Genomic DNA, 17,344 nt, shown 5'->3' with positions numbered 1-17,344 from the left:
CACATGAGGTTCTATCTTTCCAAGCACCGTGGACACGTCAATCGATATCCTCACTGTCATTGCTGCAGAAAGCAAAAAAAAAACACGTTGGTATAAGGCTCGTTGGTCTAGGGGTATGATTCTCGCTTAGGGTGTGAGAGGTCCCGGGTTCAAATCCCGGATGAGCCCTATTGCAGATCCTTTAACAATCTCAGACAGGCAGATCTCGGGCCATTGGTCAGCGCGCCAACTGCCACCTCTTTGGCGGTGGACGAGGTGGCTGAATGGTTTAGGCGATGGACTGCAAATCTATTGTGATATGCACTAGATGGTTCAATGTCGCACAACATTTATTCATTTAGAAAACCTGCAGAATGTTGGCGCAAATCTGACTTCCACCAACAAGGATATTGATTCAACTGTCATACACTTGAAATGACATCCAGCCCCTAAAATTAATGAATTCCTCATGCTCTGCATTGGCCGGGAATCGACCCCTGGTCAACTGCTTGGAAGGCAGCTATGCTCACCACTATACCACCAATGCTATGTGTAGCTCATTAGAAACATGGAGACATCGATTCATATCTTGACCTTAATTTTGCTGGAAAGTGAAAATTCTTTGACCAATCGGATCGTTGGTATAGGTGTATGATTATGGCTTAGGTTGCGAGAGGTCCCTGGTTAAAAAATCTATCATTTTAATCGGTACCGGTTACCTCCAGATTAGTCCCGTGACACTTGTGGGGAACGTAGGGCAAAGCGGAGAACATTGTGACAAGTGGGATCACATTAGTTTGTAGCCCAAAGGTTTTGGATTCTACAAACAGAAGTTGGCACATAGACGGTTCCGACTTCAGACGAGTCCCATGACACTTGTGGGGGACGTAGAGGAAAAGGGAGAATACCACTGTGTTTGTGGGGGTCTCCCCTTTCCAGAGAGTGGTCATACGAATTTGTAGGTCAAACGGTTCGGAAGCTACAGCTGTTTTTGTGAGAAGACCGATTATAGGTATGTCTCATGGTTTGACAAACACCGCTCTAGGTCCACCATCTTTCACTGCAGATGCGAAGGTGTAACATAAGCAGTTATGGAGAATTTAGACAGATACGATGCGTCTCAACGTTTCTAGTTGAAAACGAATCGATTTTAATGGGTATTTTTTACATTCATTTACGTTGATTCACGCTCACAAGTATAGCACAAACACTCACATGAGGTTCTATCTTTCCAAGCACCGTGGACACGTCAATCGATATCCTCACTGTCATTGCTGCAGAAAGCAAAAAAAAAACACATTGGTATAAGGCTCGTTGGTCTAGGGGTATGATTCTCGCTTAGGGTGTGAGAGGTCCCGGGTTCAAATCCCGGATGAGCCCTATTGCAGATCCTTTAACAATCTCAGACAGGCAGATCTCGGGCCATTGGTCAGTGCGCCAACTGCCACCTCTTTGGCGGTGGACGAGGTGGCTGAATGGTTTAGGCGATGGACTGCAAATCTATTGTGATATGCACTAGATGGTTCAATGTCGCACAACATTTATTCATTTAGAAAACCTGCAGAATGTTGGCGCAAATCTGACTTCCACCAACAAGGATATTGATTCAACTGTCATACACTTGAAATGACATCCAGCCCCTAAAATTAATGAATTCCTCATGCTCTGCATTGGCCGGGAATCGACCCCTGGTCAACTGCTTGGAAGGCAGCTATGCTCACCACTATACCACCAATGCTATGTGCAGCTCATTAGAAACATGGAGACATCGATTCATATCTTGACCTTAATTTTGCTGGAAAGTGAAAATTCTTTGACCAATCGGATCGTTGGTATAGGTGTATGATTATGGCTTAGGTTGCGAGAGGTCCCTGGTTAAAAAATCTATCATTTTAATCGGTACCGGTTACCTCCAGATTAGTCCCGTGACACTTGTGGGGAACGTAGGGCAAAGCGGAGAACATTGTGACAAGTGGGATCACATTAGTTTGTAGCCCAAAGGTTTTGGATTCTACAAACAGAAGTTGGCACATAGACGGTTCCGACTTCAGACGAGTCCCCTGACACTTGTGGGGGACGTAGAGGAAAAGGGAGAATACCACTGTGTTTGTGGGGGTCTCCCCTTTCCAGAGAGTGGTCATACGAATTTGTAGGTCAAACGGTTCGGAAGCTACAGCTGTTTTTGTGAGAAGACCGATTATAGGTATGTCTCATGGTTTGACAAACACCGCTCTAGGTCCACCATCTTTCACTGCAGATGCGAAGGTGTAACATAAGCAGTTATGGAGAATTTAGACGGATACGATGCGTCTCAACGTTTCTAGTTGAAAACGAATCGATTTTAATGGGTATTTTTTACATTCATTTACGTTGATTCACGCTCACAAGTATAGCACAAACACTCACATGAGGTTCTATCTTTCCAAGCACCGTGGACACGTCAATTGATATCCTCACTGTCATTGCTGCAGAAAGCAACAAAAAAAACACGTTGGTGTAAGGCTCGTTGGTCTAGGGGTATGATTCTCGCTTAGGGTGTGAGAGGTCCCGGGTTCAAATCCCGGATGAGCCCTATTGCAGATCCTTTAACAATCTCAGACAGGCAGATCTCGGGCCATTGGTCAGTGCGCCAACTGCCACCTCTTTGGCGGTGGACGAGGTGGCTGAATGGTTTAGGCGATGGACTGCAAATCTATTGTGATATGCACTAGATGGTTCAATGTCGCACAACATTTATTCATTTAGAAAACCTGCAGAATGTTGGCGCAAATCTGACTTCCACCAACAAGGATATTGATTCAACTGTCATACACTTGAAATGACATCCAGCCCCTAAACTTAATGAATTCCTCATGCTCTGCATTGGCCGGGAATCGACCCCTGGTCAACTGCTTGGAAGGCAGCTATGCTCACCACTATACCACCAATGCTATGTGCAGCTCATTAGAAACATGGAGACATCGATTCATATCTTGACCTTAATTTTGCTGGAAAGTGAAAATTCTTTGACCAATCGGATCGTTGGTATAGGTGTATGATTATGGCTTAGGTTGCGAGAGGTCCCTGGTTAAAAAATCTATCATTTTAATCGGTACCGGTTACCTCCAGATTAGTCCCGTGACACTTGTGGGGAACGTAGGGCAAAGCGGAGAACATTGTGACAAGTGGGATCACATTAGTTTGTAGCCCAAAGGTTTTGGATTCTACAAACAGAAGTTGGCACATAGACGGTTCCGACTTCAGACGAGTCCCCTGACACTTGTGGGGGACGTAGAGGAAAAGGGAGAATACCACTGTGTTTGTGGGGGTCTCCCCTTTCCAGAGAGTGGTCATACGAATTTGTAGGTCAAACGGTTCGGAAGCTACAGCTGTTTTTGTGAGAAGACCGATTATAGGTATGTCTCATGGTTTGACAAACACCGCTCTAGGTCCACCATCTTTCACTGCAGATGCGAAGGTGTAACATAAGCAGTTATGGAGAATTTAGACAGATACGATGCGTCTCAACGTTTCTAGTTGAAAACGAATCGATTTTAATGGGTATTTTTTACATTCATTTACGTTGATTCACGCTCACAAGTATAGCACAAACACTCACATGAGGTTCTATCTTTCCAAGCACCGTGGACACGTCAATCGATATCCTCACTGTCATTGCTGCAGAAAGCAACAACAAAAAACACGTTGGTGTAAGGCTCGTTGGTCTAGGGCTATGATTCTCGCTTAGGTTGTGAGAGGTCCCGGGTTCAAATCCCGGATGAGCCCTATTGCAGATCCTTTAACAATCTCAGACAGGCAGATCTCGGGCCATTGGTCAGTGCGCCAACTGCCACCTCTTTGGCGGTGGACGAGGTGGCTGAATGGTTTAGGCGATGGACTGCAAATCTATTGTGATATGCACTAGATGGTTCAATGTCGCACAACATTTATTCATTTAGAAAACCTGCAGAATGTTGGCGCAAATCTGACTTCCACCAACAAGGATATTGATTCAACTGTCATACACTTGAAATGACATCCAGCCCCTAAAATTAATGAATTCCTCATGCTCTGCATTGGCCGGGAATCGACCCCTGGTCAACTGCTTGGAAGGCAGCTATGCTCACCACTATACCACCAATGCTATGTGTAGCTCATTAGAAACATGGAGACATCGATTCATATCTTGACCTTAATTTTGCTGGAAAGTGAAAATTCTTTGACCAATCGGATCGTTGATATAGGTGTATGATTATGGCTTAGGTTGCGAGAGGTCCCTGGTTAAAAAATCTATCATTTTAATCGGTACCGGTTACCTCCAGATTAGTCCCGTGACACTTGTGGGGAACGTAGGGCAAAGCGGAGAACATTGTGACAAGTGGGATCACATTAGTTTGTAGCCCCAAGGTTTTGGATTCTACAAACAGAAGTTGGCACATAGACGGTTCCGACTTCAGACGAGTCCCCTGACACTTGTGGGGGACGTAGAGGAAAAGGGAGAATACCACTGTGTTTGTGGGGGTCTCCCCTTTCCAGAGAGTGGTCATACGAATTTTGTAGGTCAAACGGTTCGGAAGCTACAGCTGTTTTTGTGAGAAGACCGATTATAGGTATGTCTCATGGTTTGACAAACACCGCTCTAGGTCCACCATCTTTCACTGCAGATGCGAAGGTGTAACATAAGCAGTTATGGAGAATTTAGACAGATACGATGCGTCTCAACGTTTCTAGTTGAAAACGAATCGATTTTAATGGGTATTTTTTACATTCATTTACGTTGATTCACGCTCACAAGTATAGCACAAACACTCACATGAGGTTCTATCTTTCCAAGCACCGTGGACACGTCAATCGATATCCTCACTGTCATTGCTGCAGAAAGCAAAAAAAAAACACATTGGTGTAAGGCTCGTTGGTCTAGGGCTATGATTCTCGCTTAGGGTGTGAGAGGTCCCGGGTTCAAATCCCGGATGAGCCCTATTGCAGATCCTTTAACAATCTCAGACAGGCAGATCTCGGGCCATTGGTCAGCGCGCCAACTGCCACCTCTTTGGCGGTGGACGAGGTGGCTGAATGGTTTAGGCGATGGACTGCAAATCTATTGTGATATGCACTAGATGGTTCAATGTCGCACAACATTTATTCATTTAGAAAACCTGCAGAATGTTGGCGCAAATCTGACTTCCACCAACAAGGATATTGATTCAACTGTCATACACTTGAAATGACATCCAGCCCCTAAAATTAATGAATTCCTCATGCTCTGCATTGGCCGGGAATCGACCCCTGGTCAACTGCTTGGAAGGCAGCTATGCTCACCACTATACCACCAATGCTATGTGTAGCTCATTAGAAACATGGAGACATCGATTCATATCTTGACCTTAATTTTGCTGGAAAGTGAAAATTCTTTGACCAATCGGATCGTTGATATAGGTGTATGATTATGGCTTAGGTTGCGAGAGGTCCCTGGTTAAAAAATCTATCATTTTAATCGGTACCGGTTACCTCCAGATTAGTCCCGTGACACTTGTGGGGAACGTAGGGCAAAGCGGAGAACATTGTGACAAGTGGGATCACATTAGTTTGTAGCCCAAAGGTTTTGGATTCTACAAACAGAAGTTGGCACATAGACGGTTCCGACTTCAGACGAGTCCCCTGACACTTGTGGGGGACGTAGAGGAAAAGGGAGAATACCACTGTGTTTGTGGGGGTCTCCCCTTTCCAGAGAGTGGTCATACGAATTTGTAGGTCAAACGGTTCGGAAGCTACAGCTGTTTTTGTGAGAAGACCGATTATAGGTATGTCTCATGGTTTGACAAACACCGCTCTAGGTCCACCATCTTTCACTGCAGATGCGAAGGTGTAACATAAGCAGTTATGGAGAATTTAGACAGATACGATGCGTCTCAACGTTTCTAGTTGAAAACGAATCGATTTTAATGGGTATTTTTTACATTCATTTACGTTGATTCACGCTCACAAGTATAGCACAAACACTCACATGAGGTTCTATCTTTCCAAGCACCGTGGACACGTCAATTGATATCCTCACTGTCATTGCTGCAGAAAGCAACAAAAAAAACACGTTGTTGTAAGGCTCGTTGGTCTAGGGGTATGATTCTCGCTTAGGGTGTGAGAGGTCCCGGGTTCAAATCCCGGATGAGCCCTATTGCAGATCCTTTAACAATCTCAGACAGGCAGATCTCGGGCCATTGGTCAGTGCGCCAACTGCCACCTCTTTGGCGGTGGACTAGGTGGCTGAATGGTTTAGGCGATGGACTGCAAATCTATTGTGATATGCACTAGATGGTTCAATGTCGCACAACATTTATTCATTTAGAAAACCTGCAGAATGTTGGCGCAAATCTGACTTCCACCAACAAGGATATTGATTCAACTGTCATACACTTGAAATGACATCCAGCCCCTAAAATTAATGAATTCCTCATGCTCTGCATTGGCCGGGAATCGCCCCCTGGTCAACTGCTTGGAAGGCAGCTAGGCTCACCACTATACCACCAATGCTATGTGCAACTCATTAGAAACATGGAGACATCGATTCATATCTTGACCTTAATTTTGCTGGAAAGTGAAAATTCTTTGACCAATCGGATCGTTGGTATAGGTGTATGATTATGGCTTAGGTTGCGAGAGGTCCCTGGTTAAAAAATATATCATTTTAATCGGTACCGGTTACCTCCAGATTAGTCCCGTGACACTTGTGGGGAACGTAGGGCAAAGCGGAGAACATTGTGACAAGTGGGATCACATTAGTTTGTAGCCCAAAGGTTTTGGATTCTACAAACAGAAGTTGGCACATAGACGGTTCCGACTTCAAACGAGTCCCCTGACACTTGTGGGGGACGTAGAGGAAAAGGGAGAATACCACTGTGTTTGTGGGGGTCTCCCCTTTCCAGAGAGTGGTCATACGAATTTGTAGGTCAAACGGTTCGGAAGCTACAGCTGTTTTTGTGAGAAGACCGATTATAGGTATGTCTCATGGTTTGACAAACACCGCTCTAGGTCCACCATCTTTCACTGCAGATGCGAAGGTGTAACATAAGCAGTTATGGAGAATTTAGACAGATACGATGCGTCTCAACGTTTCTAGTTGAAAACGAATCGATTTTAATGGGTATTTTTTACATTCATTTACGTTGATTCACGCTCACAAGTATAGCACAAACACTCACATGAGGTTCTATCTTTCCAAGCACCGTGGACACGTCAATTGATATCCTCACTGTCATTGCTGCAGAAAGCAACAAAAAAAACACGTTGTTGGAAGGCTCGTTGGTCAAGGGGTATGATTCTCGCTTAGGGTGTGAGAGGTCCCGGGTTCAAATCCCGGATGAGCCCTATTGCAGATCCTTTAACAATCTCAGACAGGCAGATCTCGGGCCATTGGTCAGTGCGCCAACTGCCACCTCTTTGGCGGTGGACGAGGTGGCTGAATGGTTTAGGCGATGGACTGCAAATCTATTGTGATATGCACTAGATGGTTCAATGTCGCACAACATTTATTCATTTAGAAAACCTGCAGAATGTTGGCGCAAATCTGACTTCCACCAACAAGGATATTGATTCAACTGTCATACACTTGAAATGACATCCAGCCCCTAAAATTAATGAATTCCTCATGCTCTGCATTGGCCGGGAATCGACCCCTGGTCAACTGCTTGGAAGGCAGCTATGCTCACCACTATACCACCAATGCTATGTTTAGCTCATTAGAAACATGGAGACATCGATTCATATCTTGACCTTAATTTTGCTGGAAAGTGAAAATTCTTTGACCAATCGGATCGTTGGTATAGGTGTATGATTATGGCTTAGGTTGCGAGAGGTCCCTGGTTAAAAAATATATCATTTTAATCGGTACCGGTTACCTCCAGATTAGTCCTGTGACACTTGTGGGGAACGTAGGGCAAAGCGGAGAACATTGTGACAAGTGGGATCACATTAGTTTGTAGCCCAAAGGTTTTGGATTCTACAAACAGAAGTTGGCACATAGACGGTTCCGACTTCAGACGAGTCCCCTGACACTTGTGGGGACGTAGAGGAAAAGGGAGAATACCACTGTGTTTGTGGGGGTCTCCCCTTTCCAGAGAGTGGTCATACGAATTTGTAGGTCAAACGGTTCGGAAGCTACAGCTGTTTTTGTGAGAAGACCGATTATAGGTATGTCTCATGGTTTGACAAACACCGCTCTAGGTCCACCATCTTTCACTGCAGATGCGAAGGTGTAACATAAGCAGTTATGGAGAATTTAGACAGATACGATGCGTCTCAACGTTTCTAGTTGAAAACGAATCGATTTTAATGGGTATTTTTTACATTCATTTACGTTGATTCACGCTCACAAGTATAGCACAAACACTCACATGAGGTTCTATCTTTCCAAGCACCGTGGACACGTCAATTGATATCCTCACTGTCATTGCTGCAGAAAGCAACAAAAAAAACACATTGGTGTAAGGCTCGTTGGTCTAGGGGTATGATTCTCGCTTAGGGTGTGAGAGGTCCCGGGTTCAAATCCCGGATGAGCCCTATTGCAGATCCTTTAACAATCTCAGACAGGCAGATCTCGGGCCATTGGTCAGTGCGCCAACTGCCACCTCTTTGGCGGTGGATGAGGTGGCTGAATGGTTTAGGCGATGGACTGCAAATCTATTGTGATATGCACTAGATGGTTCAATGTCGCACAACATTTATTCATTTAGAAAACCTGCAGAATGTTGGCGCAAATCTGACTTCCACCAACAAGGATATTGATTCAACTGTCATAAACTTGAAATGACATCCAGCCACTAAACTAAATGAATTCCACATGCTCTGCATTGGCCGGGAATCGAACCCGGGTCAACTGCTTGGAAGGCAGCTATGCTCACCACTATACCACCAATGCTATGTGCAGCTCATTAGAAACATGGAGACATCGATTCATATCTTGACCTTAATTTTGCTGGAAAGTGAAAATTCTTTGACCAATCGGATCGTTGGTATAGGTGTATGATTATGGCTTAGGTTGCGAGAGGTCCCTGGTTAAAAAATCTATCATTTTAATCGGTACCGGTTACCTCCAGATTAGTCCCGTGACACTTGTGGGGAACGTAGGGCAAAGCGGAGAACATTGTGACAAGTGGGATCACATTAGTTTGTAGCCCAAAGGTTTTGGATTCTACAAACAGAAGTTGGCACATAGACGGTTCCGACTTCAAACGAGTCCCCTGACACTTATGGGGGACGTAGAGGAAAAGGGAGAATACCACTGTGTTTGTGGGGGTCTCCCCTTTCCAGAGAGTGGTCATACGAATTTGTAGGTCAAACGGTTCGGAAGCTACAGCTGTTTTTGTGAGAAGACCGATTATAGGTATGTCTCATGGTTTGACAAACACCGCTCTAGGTCCACCATCTTTCACTGCAGATGCGAAGGTGTAACATAAGCAGTTATGGAGAATTTAGACGGATACGATGCGTCTCAACGTTTCTAGTTGAAAACGAATCGATTTTAATGGGTATTTTTTACATTCATTTACGTTGATTCACGCTCACAAGTATAGCACAAACACTCACATGAGGTTCTATCTTTCCAAGCACCGTGGACACGTCAATCGATATCCTCACTGTCATTGCTGCAGAAAGCAACAAAAAAAACACGTTGGTGTAAGGCTCGTTGGTCTAGGGGTATGATTCTCGCTTAGGTTGTGAGAGGTCCCGGGTTCAAATCCCTGATGAGCCCTATTGCAGATCCTTTAACAATCTCAGACAGGCAGATCTCGGGCCATTGGTCAGCGCGCCAACTGCCACCTCTTTGGCGGTGGACGAGGTGGCTGAATGGTTTAGGCGATGGACTGCAAATCTATTGTGATATGCACTAGATGGTTCAATGTCGCACAACATTTATTCATTTAGAAAACCTGCAGAATGTTGGCGCAAATCTGACTTCCACCAACAAGGATATTGATTCAACTGTCATACACTTGAAATGACATCCAGCCCCTAAAATTAATGAAATCCTCATGCTCTGCATTGGCCGGGAATCGACCCCTGGTCAACTGCTTGGAAGGCAGCTATGCTCACCACTATACCACCAATGCTATGTGTAGCTCATTAGAAACATGGAGACATCGATTCATATCTTGACCTTAATTTTGCTGGAAAGTGAAAATTCTTTGACCAATCGGATCGTTGGTATAGGTGTATGATTATGGCTTAGGTTGCGAGAGGTCCCTGGTTAAAAAATCTATCATTTTAATCGGTACCGGTTACCTCCAGATTAGTCCCGTGACACTTGTGGGGAACGTAGGGCAAAGCGGAGAACATTGTGACAAGTGGGATCACATTAGTTTGTAGCCCAAAGGTTTTGGATTCTACAAACAGAAGTTGGCACATAGACGGTTCCGACTTCAGACGAGTCCCCTGACACTTGTGGGGGACGTAGAGGAAAAGGGAGAATACCACTGTGTTTGTGGGGGTCTCCCCTTTCCAGAGAGTGGTCATACGAATTTGTAGGTCAAACGGTTCGGAAGCTACAGCTGTTTTTGTGAGAAGACCGATTATAGGTATGTCTCATGGTTTGACAAACACCGCTCTAGGTCCACCATTTTTCACTGCAGATGCGAAGGTGTAACATAAGCAGTTATGGAGAATTTAGACGGATACGATGCGTCTCAACGTTTCTAGTTGAAAACGAATCGATTTTAATGGGTATTTTTTACATTCATTTACGTTGATTCACGCTCACAAGTATAGCACAAACACTCACATGAGGTTCTATCTTTCCAAGCACCGTGGACACGTCAATCGATATCCTCACTGTCATTGCTGCAGAAAGCAACAAAAAAAACACGTTGGTGTAAGGCTCGTTGGTCTAGGGGTATGATTCTCGCTTAGGTTGTGAGAGGTCCCGGGTTCAAATCCCTGATGAGCCCTATTGCAGATCCTTTAACAATCTCAGACAGGCAGATCTCGGGCCATTGGTCAGCGCGCCAACTGCCACCTCTTTGGCGGTGGACGAGGTGGCTGAATGGTTTAGGCGATGGACTGCAAATCTATTGTGATATGCACTAGATGGTTCAATGTCGCACAACATTTATTCATTTAGAAAACCTGCAGAATGTTGGCGCAAATCTGACTTCCACCAACAAGGATATTGATTCAACTGTCATACACTTGAAATGACATCCAGCCCCTAAAATTAATGAATTCCTCATGCTCTGCATTGGCCGGGAATCGACCCCTGGTCAACTGCTTGGAAGGCAGCTATGCTCACCACTATACCACCAATGCTATGTGTAGCTCATTAGAAACATGGAGACATCGATTCATATCTTGACCTTAATTTTGCTGGAAAGTGAAAATTCTTTGACCAATCGGATCGTTGGTATAGGTGTATGATTATGGCTTAGGTTGCGAGAGGTCCCTGGTTAAAAAATCTATCATTTTAATCGGTACCGGTTACCTCCAGATTAGTCCCGTGACACTTGTGGGGAACGTAGGGCAAAGCGGAGAACATTGTGACAAGTGGGATCACATTAGTTTGTAGCCCAAAGGTTTTGGATTCTACAAACAGAAGTTGGCACATAGACGGTTCCGACTTCAGACGAGTCCCCTGACACTTGTGGGGGACGTAGAGGAAAAGGGAGAATACCACTGTGTTTGTGGGGGTCTCCCCTTTCCAGAGAGTGGTCATACGAATTTGTAGGTCAAACGGTTCGGAAGCTACAGCTGTTTTTGTGAGAAGACCGATTATAGGTATGTCTCATGGTTTGACAAACACCGCTCTAGGTCCACCATCTTTCACGGCAGATGCGAAGGTGTAACATAAGCAGTTATGGAGAATTTAGACAGATACGATGCGTCTCAACGTTTCTAGTTGAAAACGAATCGATTTTAATGGGTATTTTTTACATTCATTTACGTTGATTCACGCTCACAAGTATAGCACAAACACTCACATGAGGTTCTATCTTTCCAAGCACCGTGGACACGTCAATTGATATCCTCACTGTCATTGCTGCAGAAAGCAACAAAAAAAACACGTTGGTGTAAGGCTCGTTGGTCTAGGGGTATGATTCTCGCTTAGGGTGTGAGAGGTCCCGGGTTCAAATCCCGGATGAGCCCTATTGCAGATCCTTTAACAATCTCAGACAGGCAGATCTCGGGCCATTGGTCAGTGCGCCAACTGCCACCTCTTTGGCGGTGGACGAGGTGGCTGAATGGTTTAGGCGATGGACTGCAAATCTATTGTGATATGCACTAGATGGTTCAATGTCGCACAACATTTATTCATTTAGAAAACCTGCAGAATGTTGGCGCAAATCTGACTTCCACCAACAAGGATATTGATTCAACTGTCATACACTTGAAATGACATCCAGCCCCTAAAATTAATGAATTCCTCATGCTCTGCATTGGCCGGGAATCGACCCCAGGTCAACTGCTTGGAAGGCAGCTATGCTCACCACTATACCACCAATGCTATGTTTAGCTCATTAGAAACATGGAGACATCGATTCATATCTTGACCTTAATTTTGCTGGAAAGTGAAAATTCTTTGACCAATCGGATCGTTGGTATAGGTGTATGATTATGGCTTAGGTTGCGAGAGGTCCCTGGTTAAAAAATATATCATTTTAATCGGTACCGGTTACCTCCAGATTAGTCCCGTGACAGTTGTGGGGAACGTAGGGCAAAGCGGAGAACATTGTGACAAGTGGGATCACATTAGTTTGTAGCCCAAAGGTTTTGGATTCTACAAACAGAAGTTGGCACATAGACGGTTCCGACTTCAGACGAGTCCCCTGACACTTGTGGGGGACGTAGAGGAAAAGTGAGAATACCACTGTGTTTGTGGGGGTCTCCCCTTTCCAGAGAGTGGTCATACGAATTTGTAGGTCAAACGGTTCGGAAGCTACAGCTGTTTTTGTGAGAAGACCGATTATAGGTATGTCTCATGGTTTGACAAACACCGCTCTAGGTCCACCATCTTTCACTGCAGATGCGAAGGTGTAACATAAGCAGTTATGGAGAATTTAGACAGATACGATGCGTCTCAACGTTTCTAGTTGAAAACGAATCGATTTTAATGGGTATTTTTTACATTCATTTACGTTGATTCACGCTCACAAGTATAGCACAAACACTCACATGAGGTTCTATCTTTCCAAGCACCGTGGACACGTCAATTGATATCCTCACTGTCATTGCTGCAGAAAGCAACAAAAAAAACACGTTGGTGTAAGGCTCGTTGGTCTAGGGGTATGATTCTCGCTTAGGGTGTGAGAGGTCCCGGGTTCAAATCCCGGATGAGCCCTATTGCAGATCCTTTAACAATCTCAGACAGGCAGATCTCGGGCCATTGGTCAGTGCGCCAACTGCCACCTCTTTGGCGGTGGACGAGGTGGCTGAATGGTTTAGGCGATGGACTGCAAATCTATTGTGATATGCACTAGATGGTTCAATGTCGCACAACATTTATTCATTTAGAAAACCTGCAGAATGTTGGCGCAAATCTGACTTCCACCAACAAGGATATTGATTCAACTGTCATAAACTTGAAATGACATCCAGCCCCTAAACTAAATGAATTCCACATGCTCTGCATTGGCCGGGAATCGAACCCAGGTCAACTGCTTGGAAGGCAGCTATGCTCACCACTATACCACCAATGCTATGTGCAGCTCATTAGAAACATGGAGACATCGATTCATATCTTGACCTTAATTTTGCTGGAAAGTGAAAATTCTTCGACCAATCGGATCATTGGTATAGGTGTATGATTATGGCTTAGGTTGCGAGAGGTCCCTGGTTAAAAAATATATCATTTTAATCGGTACCGGTTACCTCCAGATTAGTCCCGTGACACTTGTGGGGAACGTAGGGCAAAGCGGAGAACATTGTGACAAGTGGGATCACATTAGTTTGTAGCCCCAAGGTTTTGGATTCTACAAACAGAAGTTGGCACATAGACGGTTCCGACTTCAAACGAGTCCCGTGACACTTGTGGGGAACGTAGGGCAAAGCGGAGAACATTGTGACAAGTGGGATCACATTAGTTTGTAGCCCAAAGGTTTTGGATTCTACAAACAGAAGTTGGCACATAGACGGTTCCGACTTCAGACGAGTCCCCTGACACTTGTGGGGGACGTACAGGAAAAGGGAGAATACCACTGTGTTTGTGGGGGTCTCCCCTTTCCAGAGAGTGGTCATACGAATTTGTAGGTCAAACGGTTCGGAAGCTACAGCTGTTTTTGTGAGAAGACCGATTATAGGTATGTCTCATGGTTTGACAAACACCGCTCTAGGTCCACCATCTTTCACTGCAGATGCGAAGGTGTAACATAAGCAGTTATGGAGAATTTAGACAGATACGATGCGTCTCAACGTTTCTAGTTGAAAACGAATCGATTTTAATGGGTATTTTTTACATTCATTTACGTTGATTCACGCTCACAAGTATAGCACAAACACTCACATGAGGTTCTATCTTTCCAAGCACCGTGGACACGTCAATTGATATCCTCACTGTCATTGCTGCAGAAAGCAACAAAAAAAACACGTTGGTGTAAGGCTCGTTGGTCTAGGGGTATGATTCTCTCTTAGGGTGTGAGTGGTCCCGGGTTCAAATCCCGGATGAGCCCTATTGCAGATCCTTTAACAATCTCAGACAGGCAGATCTCGGGCCATTGGTCAGTGCGCCAACTGCCACCTCTTTGGCGGTGGACGAGGTGGCTGAATGGTTTAGGCGATGGACTGCAAATCTATTGTGATATGCACTAGATGGTTCAATGTCGCACAACATTTATTCATTTAGAAAACCTGCAGAATGTTGGCGCAAATCTGACTTCCACCAACAAGGATATTGATTCAACTGTCATAAACTTGAAATGACATCCAGCCCCTAAACTAAATGAATTCCACATGCTCTGCATTGGCCGGGAATCGAACCCAGGTCAACTGCTTGGAAGGCAGCTATGCTCACCACTATACCACCAATGCTATGTGCAGCTCATTAGAAACATGGAGACATCGATTCATATCTTGACCTTAATTTTGCTGGAAAGTGAAAATTCTTCGACCAATCGGATCATTGGTATAGGTGTATGATTATGGCTTAGGTTGCGAGAGGTCCCTGGTTAAAAAATATATCATTTTAATCGGTACCGGTTACCTCCAGATTAGTCCCGTGACACTTGTGGGGAACGTAGGGCAAAGCGGAGAACATTGTGACAAGTGGGATCACATTAGTTTGTAGCCCAAAGGTTTTGGATTCTACAAACAGAAGTTGGCACATAGACGGTTCCGACTTCAAACGAGTCCCGTGACACTTGTGGGGAACGTAGGGCAAAGCGGAGAACATTGTGACAAGTGGGATCACATTAGTTTGTAGCCCAAAGGTTTTGGATTCTACAAACAGAAGTTGGCACATAGACGGTTCCGACTTCAGACGAGTCCCCTGACACTTGTGGGGGACGTACAGGAAAAGGGAGAATACCACTGTGTTTGTGGGGGTCTCCCCTTTCCAGAGAGTGGTCATACGAATTTGTAGGTCAAACGGTTCGGAAGCTACAGCTGTTTTTGTGAGAAGACCGATTATAGGTATGTCTCATGGTTTGACAAACACCGCTCTAGGTCCACCATCTTTCACTGCAGATGCGAAGGTGTAACATAAGCAGTTATGGAGAATTTAGACAGATACGATGCGTCTCAACGTTTCTAGTTGAAAACGAATCGATTTTAATGGGTATTTTTTACATTCATTTACGTTGATTCACGCTCACAAGTATAGCACAAACACTCACATGAGGTTCTATCTTTCCAAGCACCGTGGACACGTCAATTGATATCCTCACTGTCATTGCTGCAGAAAGCAACAAAAAAAACACGTTGGTGTAAGGCTCGTTGGTCTAGGGGTATGATTCTCGCTTAGGGTGTGAGAGGTCCCGGGTTCAAATCCCGGATGAGCCCTATTGCAGATCCTTTAACAATCTCAGACAGGCAGATCTCGGGCCATTGGTCAGTGCGCCAACTGCCACCTCTTTGGCGGTGGACGAGGTGGCTGAATGGTTTAGGCGATGGACTGCAAATCTATTGTGATATGCACTAGATGGTTCAATGTCGCACAACATTTATTCATTTAGAAAACCTGCAGAATGTTGGCGCAAATCTGACTTCCACCAACAAGGATATTGATTCAACTGTCATAAACTTGAAATGACATCCAGCCCCTAAACTAAATGAATTCCACATGCTCTGCATTGGCCGGGAATCGAACCCAGGTCAACTGCTTGGAAGGCAGCTATGCTCACCACTATACCACCAATGCTATGTGCAGCTCATTAGAAACATGGAGACATCGATTCATATCTTGACCTTAATTTTGCTGGAAAGTGAAAATTCTTCGACCAATCGGATCATTGGTATAGGTGTATGATTATGGCTTAGGTTGCGAGAGGTCCCTGGTTAAAAAATATATCATTTTAATCGGTACCGGTTACCTCCAGATTAGTCCCGTGACACTTGTGGGGAACGTAGGGCAAAGCGGAGAACATTGTGACAAGTGGGATCACATTAGTTTGTAGCCCAAAGGTTTTGGATTCTACAAACAGAAGTTGGCACATAGACGGTTCCGACTTCAAACGAGTCCCGTGACACTTGTGGGGAACGTAGGGCAAAGCGGAGAACATTGTGACAAGTGGGATCACATTAGTTTGTAGCCCAAAGGTTTTGGATTCTACAAACAGAAGTTGGCACATAGACGGTTCCGACTTCAGACGAGTCCCCTGACACTTGTGGGGGACGTACAGGAAAAGGGAGAATACCACTGTGTTTGTGGGGGTCTCCCCTTTCCAGAGAGTGGTCATACGAATTTGTAGGTCAAACGGTTCGGAAGCTACAGCTGTTTTTGTGAGAAGACCGATTATAGGTATGTCTCATGGTTTGACAAACACCGCTCTAGGTCCACCATCTTTCACTGCAGATGCGAAGGTGTAACATAAGCAGTTATGGAGAATTTAGACAGATACGATGCGTCTCAACGTTTCTAGTTGAAAACGAATCGATTTTAATGGGTATTTTTTACATTCATTTACGTTGATTCACGCTCACAAGTATAGCACAAACACTCACATGAGGTTCTATCTTTCCAAGCACCGTGGACACGTCAATTGATATCCTCACTGTCATTGCTGCAGAAAGCAACAAAAAAAACACGTTGGTGTAAGGCTCGTTGGTCTAGGGGTATGATTCTCTCTTAGGGTGTGAGTGGTCCCGGGTTCAAATCCCGGATGAGCCCTATTGCAGATCCTTTAACAATCTCAGACAGGCAGATCTCGGGCCATTGGTCAGTGCGCCAACTGCCACCTCTTTGGCGGTGGAC

At 44.9% G+C, this 17,344-nt stretch overlaps 25 non-coding genes across 25 annotated transcripts; 12 read left to right on the top strand and 13 right to left on the bottom strand.

The window, feature by feature from the left end:
• Positions 1-96: 96 nt before the first annotated feature.
• On the top strand, positions 97-168 carry trnap-agg (transfer RNA proline (anticodon AGG)). Its single transcript has one exon. It is a non-coding gene; the product is annotated as a tRNA-Pro (tRNA).
• A 286-nt stretch (positions 169-454) lies between these two features.
• trnag-ucc (transfer RNA glycine (anticodon UCC)) lies at positions 455-526 on the bottom strand. The gene has a single exon. It is a non-coding gene; the product is annotated as a tRNA-Gly (tRNA).
• A 761-nt stretch (positions 527-1,287) lies between these two features.
• Positions 1,288-1,359, top strand: trnap-agg (transfer RNA proline (anticodon AGG)). Its single transcript has one exon. It is a non-coding gene; the product is annotated as a tRNA-Pro (tRNA).
• Positions 1,360-1,645: 286 nt separating this feature from the next.
• On the bottom strand, positions 1,646-1,717 carry trnag-ucc (transfer RNA glycine (anticodon UCC)). The gene has a single exon. It is a non-coding gene; the product is annotated as a tRNA-Gly (tRNA).
• A 762-nt stretch (positions 1,718-2,479) lies between these two features.
• On the top strand, positions 2,480-2,551 carry trnap-agg (transfer RNA proline (anticodon AGG)). Its single transcript has one exon. It is a non-coding gene; the product is annotated as a tRNA-Pro (tRNA).
• Positions 2,552-2,837: 286 nt separating this feature from the next.
• Positions 2,838-2,909, bottom strand: trnag-ucc (transfer RNA glycine (anticodon UCC)). The gene has a single exon. It is a non-coding gene; the product is annotated as a tRNA-Gly (tRNA).
• A 1,121-nt stretch (positions 2,910-4,030) lies between these two features.
• On the bottom strand, positions 4,031-4,102 carry trnag-ucc (transfer RNA glycine (anticodon UCC)). Its single transcript has one exon. It is a non-coding gene; the product is annotated as a tRNA-Gly (tRNA).
• Positions 4,103-4,864: 762 nt separating this feature from the next.
• On the top strand, positions 4,865-4,936 carry trnap-agg (transfer RNA proline (anticodon AGG)). The gene has a single exon. It is a non-coding gene; the product is annotated as a tRNA-Pro (tRNA).
• Positions 4,937-5,222: 286 nt separating this feature from the next.
• On the bottom strand, positions 5,223-5,294 carry trnag-ucc (transfer RNA glycine (anticodon UCC)). The gene has a single exon. It is a non-coding gene; the product is annotated as a tRNA-Gly (tRNA).
• A 762-nt stretch (positions 5,295-6,056) lies between these two features.
• On the top strand, positions 6,057-6,128 carry trnap-agg (transfer RNA proline (anticodon AGG)). The gene has a single exon. It is a non-coding gene; the product is annotated as a tRNA-Pro (tRNA).
• A 1,120-nt stretch (positions 6,129-7,248) lies between these two features.
• On the top strand, positions 7,249-7,320 carry trnap-agg (transfer RNA proline (anticodon AGG)). The gene has a single exon. It is a non-coding gene; the product is annotated as a tRNA-Pro (tRNA).
• A 286-nt stretch (positions 7,321-7,606) lies between these two features.
• On the bottom strand, positions 7,607-7,678 carry trnag-ucc (transfer RNA glycine (anticodon UCC)). Its single transcript has one exon. It is a non-coding gene; the product is annotated as a tRNA-Gly (tRNA).
• A 761-nt stretch (positions 7,679-8,439) lies between these two features.
• Positions 8,440-8,511, top strand: trnap-agg (transfer RNA proline (anticodon AGG)). The gene has a single exon. It is a non-coding gene; the product is annotated as a tRNA-Pro (tRNA).
• Positions 8,512-8,797: 286 nt separating this feature from the next.
• Positions 8,798-8,869, bottom strand: trnag-ucc (transfer RNA glycine (anticodon UCC)). Its single transcript has one exon. It is a non-coding gene; the product is annotated as a tRNA-Gly (tRNA).
• A 1,120-nt stretch (positions 8,870-9,989) lies between these two features.
• Positions 9,990-10,061, bottom strand: trnag-ucc (transfer RNA glycine (anticodon UCC)). The gene has a single exon. It is a non-coding gene; the product is annotated as a tRNA-Gly (tRNA).
• A 1,120-nt stretch (positions 10,062-11,181) lies between these two features.
• On the bottom strand, positions 11,182-11,253 carry trnag-ucc (transfer RNA glycine (anticodon UCC)). Its single transcript has one exon. It is a non-coding gene; the product is annotated as a tRNA-Gly (tRNA).
• Positions 11,254-12,015: 762 nt separating this feature from the next.
• Positions 12,016-12,087, top strand: trnap-agg (transfer RNA proline (anticodon AGG)). Its single transcript has one exon. It is a non-coding gene; the product is annotated as a tRNA-Pro (tRNA).
• Positions 12,088-12,373: 286 nt separating this feature from the next.
• On the bottom strand, positions 12,374-12,445 carry trnag-ucc (transfer RNA glycine (anticodon UCC)). The gene has a single exon. It is a non-coding gene; the product is annotated as a tRNA-Gly (tRNA).
• A 762-nt stretch (positions 12,446-13,207) lies between these two features.
• trnap-agg (transfer RNA proline (anticodon AGG)) lies at positions 13,208-13,279 on the top strand. The gene has a single exon. It is a non-coding gene; the product is annotated as a tRNA-Pro (tRNA).
• Positions 13,280-13,565: 286 nt separating this feature from the next.
• trnag-ucc (transfer RNA glycine (anticodon UCC)) lies at positions 13,566-13,637 on the bottom strand. Its single transcript has one exon. It is a non-coding gene; the product is annotated as a tRNA-Gly (tRNA).
• Positions 13,638-14,534: 897 nt separating this feature from the next.
• On the top strand, positions 14,535-14,606 carry trnap-agg (transfer RNA proline (anticodon AGG)). Its single transcript has one exon. It is a non-coding gene; the product is annotated as a tRNA-Pro (tRNA).
• Positions 14,607-14,892: 286 nt separating this feature from the next.
• trnag-ucc (transfer RNA glycine (anticodon UCC)) lies at positions 14,893-14,964 on the bottom strand. The gene has a single exon. It is a non-coding gene; the product is annotated as a tRNA-Gly (tRNA).
• Positions 14,965-15,861: 897 nt separating this feature from the next.
• On the top strand, positions 15,862-15,933 carry trnap-agg (transfer RNA proline (anticodon AGG)). The gene has a single exon. It is a non-coding gene; the product is annotated as a tRNA-Pro (tRNA).
• A 286-nt stretch (positions 15,934-16,219) lies between these two features.
• trnag-ucc (transfer RNA glycine (anticodon UCC)) lies at positions 16,220-16,291 on the bottom strand. Its single transcript has one exon. It is a non-coding gene; the product is annotated as a tRNA-Gly (tRNA).
• Positions 16,292-17,188: 897 nt separating this feature from the next.
• On the top strand, positions 17,189-17,260 carry trnap-agg (transfer RNA proline (anticodon AGG)). The gene has a single exon. It is a non-coding gene; the product is annotated as a tRNA-Pro (tRNA).
• The last annotated feature ends 84 nt before the right edge of the window (positions 17,261-17,344 follow it).

Source organism: Salvelinus alpinus, chromosome 28, assembly GCF_045679555.1.
Source record: "Salvelinus alpinus chromosome 28, SLU_Salpinus.1, whole genome shotgun sequence".
Taxonomy (NCBI): Eukaryota; Metazoa; Chordata; class Actinopteri; order Salmoniformes; family Salmonidae; genus Salvelinus; species Salvelinus alpinus.
This window is presented reverse-complemented; position numbering and strand designations above follow the sequence as displayed.